This window comes from Hemitrygon akajei, unplaced genomic scaffold, assembly GCF_048418815.1.
Source record: "Hemitrygon akajei unplaced genomic scaffold, sHemAka1.3 Scf000077, whole genome shotgun sequence".
Taxonomy (NCBI): Eukaryota; Metazoa; Chordata; class Chondrichthyes; order Myliobatiformes; family Dasyatidae; genus Hemitrygon; species Hemitrygon akajei.
This window is the reverse complement of record NW_027331963.1, coordinates 1358293-1371596: the sequence shown is the minus strand read 5'-3', so window position 1 is coordinate 1371596 and position 13304 is coordinate 1358293. Positions and strand designations below refer to the sequence as shown.

The 13304-nt window shown below is 44.8% G+C and overlaps 1 protein-coding gene across 4 annotated transcripts in view; it reads left to right on the top strand.

The window, feature by feature from the left end:
• Window positions 1-13304, top strand: part of LOC140722434 (NACHT, LRR and PYD domains-containing protein 3-like) — a 103100-nt gene that overhangs the window by 39306 nt on the left and 50490 nt on the right. The window lies entirely within an intron of this gene.

Genomic DNA, 13304 nt, shown 5'->3' with positions numbered 1-13304 from the left:
CCAACCTTTGTGTCGTCTGCAAACTTGCCAACCCACCCTTCTACCCCCTCATCCAGGTCGTTAATAAAAATCACAAAAAGTAGAGGTCCCAGAGCAGATCCTTGTGTGGACACCACTAGTCACAACCCTCCAATCTGAATGTACTCCCTCCACCATGACGCTCTGCCTTCTGCAGGCAAGCCAATTCTGAACCCACCTGACCAAACTTCCCTGAATCCCATGCCTTCTGACTTTCTGAATAAGCCTACCGTGTAGAACCTTGTCAAATGCCTTACTAAAATCCATGTTTGGAGAAGGAAGGAGGAGGATCCGAACGGGAGTGCGGCGGGAGCCATCTTGAATTTTTCTCATTCTCCTCGGAGTTAAGAGAGGTGGGACGGCGCAGGCGTGTGAAGGCGGGCAGTGAAGCGGGGGAGATTTAAAAAGCACACAGCCTTATGCAGCGGGCAGCGTTGCTTTGCGGGCAGCGGAGTGAGGCGGGAGCAGAGTGAAGGCTAAAGGGCTTGGGTTCAACGGGCTTAGCTGGAAGCGGGCGAGGCAAGGTAGGTTTAGGTTTCAGTTTTTCCGGTTATTTGCGGAAAGGGGAAGTATGAGTGTGGGGGCAGCTTGTTTTTCTCTGTGTCGGATGTGGGAGATCCTGGAGTCTCATAGCCTCCCGGACGTTCACATCTGCACCCGGTGTGTCGAGCTGCAGCTCCTTAGGGACCAAGTTAGGGAACTGGAGATGCAGCTCGATTGCATTCTTCTGGTCAGGGAGAGCGAGGAGGTGATAGAGAGGAGTTACAGGCAGGTGGTCACACCGGGAACACGGGAGGCAGACAGGAGGGTCACGGTTAGGAGAGGGAAGGGTAAGAAGCAGGTACTAGTGAATACGCCTGTGATTGTCCCCATTGACAATAAGTTCTCCTGTTCGAGTACTGCTGGATGGGGGGCAACAACAGCTACACCTCTGGCACAGAGTCTGGCCCTGTGGCTCAGAAGGACAGGGAAAGGAAGAGAAAGGCAGCAGAGATAGGGGACTATAGTCAAGGGGGTCAGACAGACGATTCTGTGGGCACAGGAAAGAAACTCAGATGGGAGGAGGAAGGCACTAGGGAGTACCCCAGTGGATGCACCCTTTGACAATAAGTACTCCTGTTTGAGAACTGTTGTGGGGGGGGGCAGCCTACCTGGGGGAAGCAACAGTGGCCGTACCTCCGGCACAGAGTCCGAAGCTCAGACGGGTAGAGAAAGGAAGAGGAAGGCATTAGTAATAGGAGACTCGATAGTTAGGGGGCAGATAGGCGATTCTGTGGACGCGATCAGGAGACCCGGATGGTAATTTGCCTCCCTGGTGCCTGGTGCCTATGTTTCTGATCGCGTCCAAGATATCCTGCAGTGGGAGGGAGAACAGCCAGAGGTCGTGGTACATATTGGTACCAATGACATAGGGAGGAAAAGGGAAGAGGTCCTGAAAGGAGAATACAGGGAGTTGGGAAGGCAGTTGAGAAGAAGGACAGCAAAGGTAGTAATCTCAGGAGTACTGCCTGTGCCACGCGACAGTGAGAGGAGGAATGGAATGAGGTGGAGGATAAATGCGTGGCCGACGGATTGGAGCAAAGGACAGGGATTCAAGTTTCTGGATCATTGGGACCTCTTTTGGAGCAGGTGTGACCTGTACAAAAAGGACGGGTTACACAGGAATCATAGGGGGACTAATATCCTGGCGGGGAGATTTGCTAAGGCTACTAGGAAGACTTTAAACTAGAATGGTTGGGGGTGGGGATCAATTTGAAGAGACTAGGGGAGAGGAGGTTAATTCACAAATAGAGAAAGCTAGTAGACAGTGTGTGAGTGAGGATAGGAAGGTGATAGAGAAGGGGAGCGCTCTGACCGAAGATGTAGGGGATAAGGAAGAAAAAGATAATAAAGTTGATTGCATTGTTACGGATAAACAGAGAGGAAGAGGTGGAGAGTTTCTTAAATTGATCTATTTAATGCTAGGAACATTGTAAGAAAGGTGGATGAGCTTAAAGCATGGATTGTTACCTGGAAATATGATGTTGTAGCTATTAGTGAAACATGGTTGCAGAAGGGGTGTGATTGGCAACTAAGTATTCCTGGATTTCGTTGCTTCAGATGTGATAGAATCAGAGGGGCAAGAGGAGGAGGTGTTGCATTGCTTGTCCGAGAAAATATTACAGCGATGCTTTGGCAGGATAGATTAGAGGGCTCATCTCGGGAGACTATTTGGGTGGAATTGAGGAATGGGAAAGGTGTAGTAACACTTATAGGGGTGTATTATAGACCACCTACTGGGGAGCGAGAATTGGAGGAAAAAATTTGTAAGCAGATAGCAGATATTTGTAGTAAGCACAAGGTTGTGATTGTGGGAGATTTTAATTTTATACACATAGACTGGGAAGCCCACTCTGTAGAAGGACTGGATGGTTTGGAATTTGTAAAATATGTGCAGGATTGTTTTTTGCAGCAATACATAGAGGTACGGACTAGAGAAGGGGCAGTGCTGGATCTCCTATTAGGGAATGAGATAGGTCAAGTGACGAACGTATGTGTTGGGGAGCACTTCGGGTCCAGTGATCACAATACCATTAGTTTCAATATAATTATGGCGAAGGATAGGTCTAGACCCAGGGTTGAGATTTTTGATTGGAGAAAGGCTAACTTTGAGGAGATGCGAAAGTACTTAGAAGGAGTGGATTGGGACAATTTGTTTTTTGGGAAGGATGTAATAGAGAAATGGAGGTCATTTAAACGTGAAATTTTGAGGGTACAGAATCTTTATGTTCCTGTCAGGTTGAAAGGAAAGGTTAAAAGTTTGAGAGAAACATGGTTTTCAAGGGTTATTGGAAACTTGGTTAGGTTAAAGAGAGATATCTACAATAAATATAGGCAGCATGGAGTAGATGAGGTGCTCGAGGAATATAAAGAATGTAAGAAGAATCTTAAGAAAGAAATTAGAAAAGCTAAAAGAAAATATGAGGTTGCTTTGGCAAGTAAGGTGAAAATAAATCCGAAGGGTTTCTACAGTTATATTAATAGCAAAAGGATAGTGAGGGATAAAATTGGTCTCTTAGAGAATCAGAGTGGACAGTTATGTATGGAGCCGAAAGAGATGGGGGAGATTTTGAACAATTCTTCGGTATTCACTAAGGAGAAGGATATTGAATTGTGTAAGGTAAGGGAAACAAGTAGGGAAGTTATGGAAACTATGACCATTAAAGAGGAGGAATTACTGGCACTTTTAAGGAATATAAAAGTGGATAAATCTCCGAGCCCTGCTCAGGATATTCCCTAGGACTTTGAGACAAGTTGGTGTAGAAATATCAGGGGCTCTGACAGAAATATTTCAAATGTCATTAGAAACGGGGATGGTGCCGGAGGATTGGCGTATTGCACATGTGGTTCCATTGTTTAAAAGGGGTTCTAACAGTGAACCTAGCAAATATAGGCCTGTCAGTTTAATGTCAGTGGTTGGTAAATTAATGGAAAGTATTCTTAGAGATGGTATATATAATTATCTGTATAGACAGGGTCTTATTAGGAAGAGTCAACATGGATTTGTGCGTGGAAGGTCATGTTTGACAAATCTTATTGAATTTTTTAAAGAGGTTTCGAGGAAAGTTGATGAGGGTAAATCAGCATATGTTCTCTATATGGACTTCAGTAAGGCATTTGACAAGGTTCCGCACAGAATGTTAGTTAGGAAGGTTCAATCGTTAGGTATTAATATTGACGTTGTAAAATGGATTCAACAGTGGCTGGATGGGAGATGCCAGAGTAGTGGTGGATAACTGCTTGTCAGGTTGGAGGCCGGTGACTAGTGGTATGCCTCAAGGATCTGTATTGGGTCCAATGTTATTTGTCATATACATTAATGATCTGGATGATGGGGTGGTAAATTGGATTAGTAAGTATGCAGATGATACTAAAGTAGGTGGCATTGTGGATAATGAAGTAGGTTTTCAAAGCTTGCGGAGAGATTTAGGCCAGTTAGAAGAGTGGGCTGAACGATGGCAGATGGAGTTTAATGCTGATAAATGTGAGGTACTACATTTTAGTAAGAATAATCCAAATAGGACATACATCATAAAAGGTAGGGCGTTGAAGAATGCAGTAGAACAGAGTGTTCTAGGAATAATGGTGCAATGGTCCCAGAAGGTGGATTCTCATGTGGATAGGGTGGTGAAGAAAGCTTTTGGTATGCTGGCCTTTATAAATCAGAGCATTGAGTACAAGAGTTGGAATATAATGTTAAAATTGTACAAGGCACTGGTACAGTTCTGGTCACCGAATTATAGGAAAGATATCAACAAAATAGAGAGAGTACAGAGAAGATTTACTGGAATGTTACCTGGGTTTCAGCACCTTAGTTACAGGGAAAGTCTGAACAAGTTCGGTCTTTATTCTTTGGAGCATAGAAGGTTGAGAGGTGACTTGATAGAGGTATTTAAAATAATGAGAGGGCTAGATCGAGTTGACGTGGATAGGCTTTTTTAATTGAGAGTTGGGTAGATTCAAAAAAGAGGACATGATTTGAGAGTTTAGGGGCAAAAGGTTAAGGGCAGCACGAGGTGCAATTTCTTTACTCAGAGAGTGGTAGTTGTGTGGAACGAGCTTCCAGTAGAAGTGGTAAAGTCAAGTTCGGTATTGTCATTTAAAGTAAAATTGGATAGGGATATGGACAGGAAAGGAATGGAGGGTTATGGGCAGAGTGCGGACCACTGGGACTAGGTGAGTGTAAGCGTCGGCACAGACTAGAAGGGCCAAGATGGCCTGATTCCATGCTATAATTTTTATATGGTTATCTGGTTAAATGTAGATCACATCCACTGCACTACCCTCATCCATATGCCTGTTCACCTCCTCAAAGAACTCTATCAGGCTTGTTAGACATGATCTGCCCTTCACAAAGCCATGCTGACTGTCCCGGATCAGACCATGATTCTCTAAATTCCCATACATCCTATCTCTAAGAATCTTTTCCAACAGCTTTCCCACCACAGACGTAACGTAAGGCTCACTGGACTATATTTACCCGGACTATCCCTACTACCTTTATAGAACAAGGGGACAATATGTGCCTCCCTCCAATCCTCCGGTATCATTCCCGTGGACAACGAGGACATAACAATGCTAGCCAGAGGATCAACAATCTCTTCCCTCGCCTTGTGGAGCAGCCTGGGGAAGTAGAAGAGGAGCAGCGTCAGGCCCGGGGACTTTTCCTTCCCAATGTATTTTACCAACTCCAACACCTCCTCTCCCTTAATATCAACATGCTCCAGAACATCAACCTCACTCATATTGTCCTCACCGTCATCAAGTTCCCACTCATTGGTGAATACCGAAGAGAAGTATTCATTGAGGAACTCGCTCTCTTTCACAGCCTCCAGGCACATCTTCCCACTTTTATCTCTAATCGTTCCTAACTTCACTCCTGTCATCCTTATGTTCTTCACATAATTGAAGAATGCTTTAGGGTTTTCCTTTACGATACTCGCCAAGACCTTCTCATGCCCCCTTCTTGCTCTCCTTAGACCCATCTGATTCTTGCTTCCCAAACCTCATGTATGCTGCCTTCTTCCACCTGACTAGATTTTCCACCTCACTTGTCACACATGGTTCCTTCGCCCTACCATTATTTATTTTCCTTACCAGAACAAATTTATCCCTAACAACCTGCAAGAGATCCTTAAACATCGACCACATGTCTATTGTACATTTCCCTGCAAAAGCATCAACCCAATCCACACCAGCATGTTCTGGCCTTATAACCTCATAATTTGCCCTTCCCCAATTAAATATTTTCCTGTCCTCTCCGATTCTATCCATTTCCATGATCATGCTAAAGGCCAGGGAGCAGTGATCACTCTCCCCCAGATGCTCACCCACTGAGAGATCTGTGACCTGACCCAGTTTGTTACCTAATACTAGATCTAGTATGGCATTCCCCCTAGTCGGCCGTCAACATACTGTGGCAGGAATCCGTCCTGGGCACACTTAACAAACTCTGCCCCATCTGAACCCTTGGAACTAATCAGGTGCCAATCAATATTAGGGAAGTTAAAGTCACCCATGATAATCCTGTTATTTTTGCACATTTCCAAAATCTGCATCCCAATCTGCTGCTCGGTATCTCTGCTGTTACCGGGGGCAATAGAATACCACCAATAGAGTAAATGCTCCCTTCCTGTTCCTGACTTCCACCCATACTTACTCAAAAGAGGATACTGCTACATTACACACCCTTTCTGTAGTTCTAATAGTATCCCGTACCAGTAATGCCATCCCACCTCTATCCCTTTTAAACCACTGAAATCCAAGAATATTGAGAATCCATTCCTGTCCTGGTGCCAGCCAAGTCTCTGTAACGGCCACTACATTATAATTCCATGTATGTATCCAAGCTCTCAGTTCATCACTTTTGTTCCTGATGCTTATTGTATTGAAGTACACACACTTTAGCCCTTCTGCCTTACTAAGTTTACACCCTTTATTCTGCTTCTTTTTCCTCAAAGATATGTTAGATCTGGCTTTACTCCATGCACTTCTTCCACTGTTCTATCGCTCCGGGTCCCACCCGCCTTGCAAATTAGTTTAAACCCTCCTGAACCATGCTGGCAAACCTACCTCCAAGGATGTTGCTCCCCCTCGGGTTTAGGTGTAACCCATCTAATCCCTACAGGTCCCAAATTCCCCAGAAGAGAGCCCAATTATCCAAAAATATAAAACCCTGCCCGTTGCGCCAACTCCTCAGCCACGCATTCAACTGCCATCTCCTCCAATTCTTAACCTCACTATCACGGAGCAATGGCAGCGATCCTGAGAACGCCATCCTTGAGGTCCTGTTCTTCAGCAGACTGCCTAGTTCCAGAATCTCACACTTCAGGACCTCATCCCTCTTCCTGCCTATGTCGTTGGTGCTAACATGTATCACGACTTCTGGTTGCTTTCCCTCTCGTACCAGGATGTCATGCACCCGGTCAGAGACATCCCGGACCCTGGCACCCGGGAGGCAACAAACCATGCGCGTGTCATTCTCACGTCCAGAAAATCTCCTGTCTGCTCCCCTGACTATAGAGTCTCCAATGACGTGAGCTCTCCTCTTCTCCGTCCCACCTTTCAGCACCACAGGTTCAGACTCAGTGCCAGAGGCCCTGCTGCAGTGGCTCACACCTGGCCGGTTGTCCCCGCCAACAGTATACAGGATGGTAAACATATTATTCAGGGGAATGGCTACAGGGGTGCTCTGCACTACCTGTCGACTCTCCTTCGCTTTCCCCCCTCGGACTGTCACCCAACGACCTGCTTCAGGCAGCCTAGTTGTGACTACCTTCCTGTAGCTCTCATCTATGACTGCCTCATTCTCCCTTATGAGTGGAAGGTCATCCAGCTGCTGCTCCAGATTCCTCACACTGTCTTCCAGATCGACCAGCCGCATGCACTTCTGGCAGATGTGACTCTGCGGGAAAGGGGAGTTCCCCCAAGACTGCCACATCTCACAGGAGAGGCACATCGCCGTCTCAGGAGGCATTGAAAAGACTACCTGGGAACAAGCTCGCCCTCCGCCTCTTCTCAGTGAAGCCTCCTGAGTCAAACCCTCAAAGCTCCACTCCTTCACTGGCCCACTCACTCACTGGCCGCTTTTCACAGGCCGCTCCGCTTGAGCTACCCCTCTATTTACTTGTTTGAGCTTTTCAAACTGCTTGGTCACCTGACCTCTTGCCCAATTAGCTGCTATCTGCTGAGTTTGAGTTATTCAAATCTTGATTGACTTGATTGCACAGTCCAACTGCCAAAACTGCCAGAATCTCTCGAGTCAAAGCCTCAAATCTCCACTCCTTCACTGGCCCACTCACTCACTGGCCGCTTTCCACCAGAAGTGCGTACACTCCCTTCAGAATTTCCAAAGGAGCAATTCAGGCTGTCTAATATTTCCTCACCGTTGCAATGGGGAATCTTTATTTTGTTTTCCATGTACAGAGGTAGAGTGAAAATATTGTCTCCGGTATTGTCTACACAGATCAATACATTGCAGCAGTACATAGAGGTAAAACAAATCATTCTGGTTACAGAGAAAGTGCAGTGCAGGTAGATATGTGGTGCAAGGTCACATCGATTTAGACTGTGAGGTCAGGAGTCCACTCATCACACTCTTCACTTCTAACAGCAGAATGGACACAGTCCATGAGCCCGGTGGCATGTTTCTGTTTTATTTCATCATCGCCCCGATGGGAGGGTGAGAAGTAAGAATGTTCAAGGTTGTGGGGATCTATTTTTATTTTATTTATGTTTTATTTTCTCTTCGACCCTGTGGAGCATTAGAAGTGAGAAATATTCAGGGTTGTAGGGAGCTTTCCTTATGTTGGCTGCTTTACTGTGGTAGTGGGAAGTGTAGACAGACTCCATGGAGGGGAGGTTGGTTTCTAGGATGTGCTCAGCTGTGTCCACAGTTTTCTGCTATTTCATTCATTTAAAGGAAGAGCGGTAGCAGTATAAAGATGTGAAGTATCGGGGTGGGATACATTGTGTGGTGCATTGATAAAGTGTGTAGAGTAGAAAAGGACATATACCAAAGTTCTTATTGTTTGTTCTGGCTTTGTTAAATTGGAATCTGTTATCTACTAGTGCGTACTATTATTTCAGGATCTGTGTATTGCTGGAGGACCATCAGAGATCGCCTTTGATCAACGATCTTGTTCAACCCCTGCCCAGCCTGTATCCCGTCACCTCAATGATATATATCAACCATCTTGTTCAACCTCTGTCCAGCCTGTATCCCACCACCTCAATGATATATATCAACCGTCTTGTTCAACCTCTGTCCGCTATGTATCCCACCACCTCAACGATATATATCAACCGTCTTGTTCAACCTCTGTCCGCTATGTATCCCACCACCTCAATGATATATATCAACTGTCTTGCTCAATCTCTGTCCAGCCTGTATTCCACCATCTCAATGATATATATCAACCGTCTTGTTCAACCTCTGTCCAGCCTGTATCCCACCACCTCAATGATATATATCAACCGTCTTGTTCAACCTCTGTCCAGTCTGTATTCCACCATCTCAATGATATATATCAACCATCTTGTTCAAACTTTTTCCAGTCTGTATCCCATTGCTGCAATTATATATTTCAGCAATCTCTCTTTCAAACTTAGTCTTCATTTTTTTTTATTTTTCCAGGGTCGTTTTTGTCTTCTTTTTTTTATATAGCAAGGACTACCAGTGGTTTAGTAGAACACAGCACGTGGCAGGGTAAGAGCAGCCATTTTAATTTTAGTTTCACCGTTACAAAATGGCTGCAGTGTTAATCTTTGTCATAATGGAACTCATAGCATCTGATGTTGAGTTTGTTATTTCCGTTTTCGGTTATTTTCGGTGAGACGTTCCCTTCGTTTCCAGGGTAACGGCCTGTCAGAGTTGAAGCAAGTGTTGCAGTTTTTATCGCTCTGTGGTCACTGCCTCTCGACGTGGAGACAGTGGCCTTGGGAGGAAATGCAACAGAATGATAGTGGGAGGAAAGGATGCTGTGAGCATTGACTGTGTGGGAAGTGTTACACCAGGGTCAGAATGAACTGATAACCAACAAATTGGTTGGGCTGGGATGGCTTTTACAGTCTAGCGTGGCAATCAGTTACTATCTGTGCCTTAAAATGAAGAGGCAGAAAATATTACAGTTTCAGGAAATTTAAAGTAAGCAGGTGAAACTACTGGAAACGCTCAGCAGATCGGCAGCATCTCGGACAGTCTCAGTTCTGGAACTGCGTCTTCAACCATTTGTCCTTTCAGAGATGTAGTCTGATGTACTGAGTTCCCAGCATTTTCTACTTTATAATTTTACATTTTGTTCCTGCTGCACTGCAGGAAACATGGCAGCCAGCTGTGCTGGGCAAGATCCCACACAGCAGGAAGATTGTGATCAAATGTGCTTGGTTTAGCTGCTGGGATCAGGCTGAAGTGTATCTGCATCCTCTATACAGACCGGGGAACCAGCCTGAGCACCGGCCCCGGCAGAGGGACATTAGGTTCCTGTTCCACCTCAGTTTGTGAATGAGAAATGACAGGAACACCACGACAAATCACCGGCACCAAAGCGTCTTTGTATGGGTGATGATATTGGGCTGGTGACTCTGAGGATATGGAACTTGCAGTATACGGGCTACAGTCCAGGTTTGTAATTCGACAATTGGGATCGAAATTTTTACAGTCTGCAGTGAAACTGAAATCCCGGGCGGTTGGGCGTTGGTTATGGGGAAATCACCGTCTACGCTGCCCAATAGGACATCATATCTGTCAAGTATTTTGGAGATTATTTAAGAGTTAACTAGGGAGTTGGGTGAAGTTGTGCAGGGATGTTAATCATCTGAACTTTAGTAAAGTCTGTATCAATATCCCGCATGGCAACTGACCTGGATGGTTTGGTCACGTGGGAGTCACGGGGAGCTGGCGAGGTGGATTCACACCGGGCTCGAGAACAAGAAGCAGAGAATGATGATTGAAGATGGTTTTAGCAAATGGAGGCCTGTGACGACTGGGATGTGTGTGGCAATGTTGATACCTCCGTAGTTCATTATTCATGCCATTGATATGTATATGAATGTACAAGGCACGATCAGCAAATTTGAATTGAATTAAATTTAATTGATTTCTTACGTCCTTCACGTACAGGAGTAAAAATCTTTACAATACGTCTCGGTCTAAATGTGCAATGTGCAATCAAAGTAATTCATAATAATTCAGGATAAATTAAACAGTCTATATAATATGGATTACCTCAAATTAACAAGAGTTAATTAATCTGAAGTCCTGGTGGAAGAAGCTGTTCCGGAGCCTGTTGGTCCTGGCTTTTATGCTGCGGTAACGTTTCTCGTATGGTAGCAGCTGGAATAGATTGTGGTTGGGGTTACTCTGGTCCCCAATGATCTTTCGGGCCCTTTTTACACACCTGTCCTTGTAAATGTCCTGAATCTTGGGAAGTTCACATCTACTGATGCACTGGGCTCTCTGCACCACTGTCTGCAGAGTCCTGTGACTGAGAGATGTACAGTTCACATACCAGGCAGTGACGCAGCCAGTCAGGATGCTCTCAATTGTGCCCCCATAAAAAACTACTTAGGATTTGGGGGTCGATACTGAATTTCCTCAACCGTCTGAGGTGAAAGAGGCGCTTTTGTGCCTCTTTCACCACACAGCTGATGTGAATATACCGCTCGAGATCCTCGGTTATGTGGATGCCGAGGAACTTAAAGCTGTTCACCCTCACAGTCCCAGATCCATTGATGTCAATAGGGGTTAGCCCGTCTCCATTCCTCCTGTAATTCACAACCAGCTCCTTTGTTTTTGCGACTGAGGGAAAGGTTGTTATTTTGCCGTCACTGTGTCAGGGAGATGACTTCTTCCCTGTAGGCCACCTCATTATTGCTTGAGAGGAGGCCAGTCAACATAGAGTCATCGACAAATTTAATTAGCAGATTAGAGCTGTGGGTAGCGACACAGTCATGGGTATACAGAGAGACTAAATTCGGGAGACTGGTTGATAAGGCAACAGATGACACTGAATTTCAAAGACATCTCGGTCAGTTTTGGAGATGGGCTGAGGAATGGCAAATGGTTTTCAACTTGGACAAGTGAGAGATGGTGCATTTTGTCAGTCAGACTAGGTGGGACTGGTATAGTGATTGGGAGGGCATCGAGTGTTGTGCAATAGAGCGACCAACTGTACAACAGCACAGTTCACTGAAAGTGGTTGTGCAGGTATAGAGGGTGAAAAAGAAGGCTTTAATCATGCTGGCCTTCATCAGTTAGGGAATTGAGTTCTGGATTATGGGCATTATATTGTAGTCATATAATTTTTTGGTGCGGATACACAGAGTGTTATGTACATTTGTGTTCTCCCTACTGTAGGAAAGATATTATCAGTCTGGGGAGTGTGCAGACGAGATTACTGAAGATGCTACCTAAACTAGAGTGCCGAGTCATGGGAAGAGGTTGGCCAAGCTGGATCTTAATTCCAGAGGAGAATGGAGCTGACACTGTAGGAGTTTATAAAATCAAGAGGGAGTGCAGATAATGTGGTTGGTCATTGTATTCTCCCCAGGGTTCAAGATTCAAGATTGTGTAATGTCATTCCAGTATAGAAGAACAAAATAATTATTACTCTGTGTCCGAAGCAGGACAGAGAGAAAAAAGAAATAAAATGCTAGGGACAACAATAATAAACAAAACACAATACATACAGTATGTTAGCTTAAAAAAAACATTGATTCTATGTCCATAAAGTGACGTTAGGCACAGGAGAGACTGGACATACGGAGACTGATATTGATTGTCTGTCCATTAAATTACTTCAGGCACAGGAGTGTCTAGAACTGTCAGGAAATGTTAAACTAGTAGTGGGTGGGGTGAGAAGCGTGAGTTAGTGAGTAGACGTATTGATCAGGCTTACTGCTTGGGGTAAATAACTGTTTTGAGCTTGATTGTCCTGGCGTGGATGTTACAGATCCACAATTCACTTAAGGTAGTACCAGAGACGTAAAGAGAGTTTTGGGCATATTGACCTTAATAACGCAGACTATTAAAAAGAGGGGTTGGGATATTAATGCTAAAGTTGTAAAAGACACCGTGATTTCAAAATATGCAGAATTGTGTGCAGTTCCGGTCACCTACTTGGAGGACAGATATAGATAAGCGTGAAAGAGTGCAGGGAAAATTACACGGACATTGCTGATATTTCAGAAAATATTTATAGTGATAGGTTGAACATATTAGAACTTGATTACCTGAAATACAGGGGAATGATGGGGTATCCTAGCAGTGCCCCAACTTTTCTGTGCTATTTATCCCTACAATTAAAGGAAGGGTCCATGGACCCCAGGTTGGTAACCCTTGCTAGAGATATAGAAATCTATGATGGCATAAGTAGGGTGAATGCAGGTGGGCATTTTCCTCTCAGGTTGGGTAAGGTCATGGATTTAGGGCAAAAAGTGACACATTTAAGGGGCATCTGAGGGGGAACTACTTCACTCAGAGGGTGGTGCGAAGGTGGAACCAGTTCCCAGCAGAAGTAAGAGATGAAGGTTCGATTGTGGTATTTGGGAGATGATTGGTAGGTGTATGGATGAGAGATGTATAGAGGGCTATGGTCTGGGATGGGACCACACTGAATATGGCACCGAATATATGGGCTAACAGTCTTGTGCCTGTGCTCTAGCGGCTGTATGAATCTAAATTGAAACTTCTACACATAATCGATATTTGTTGCAGACGGGTCGTATCCAACAATGTGTTTTTATTT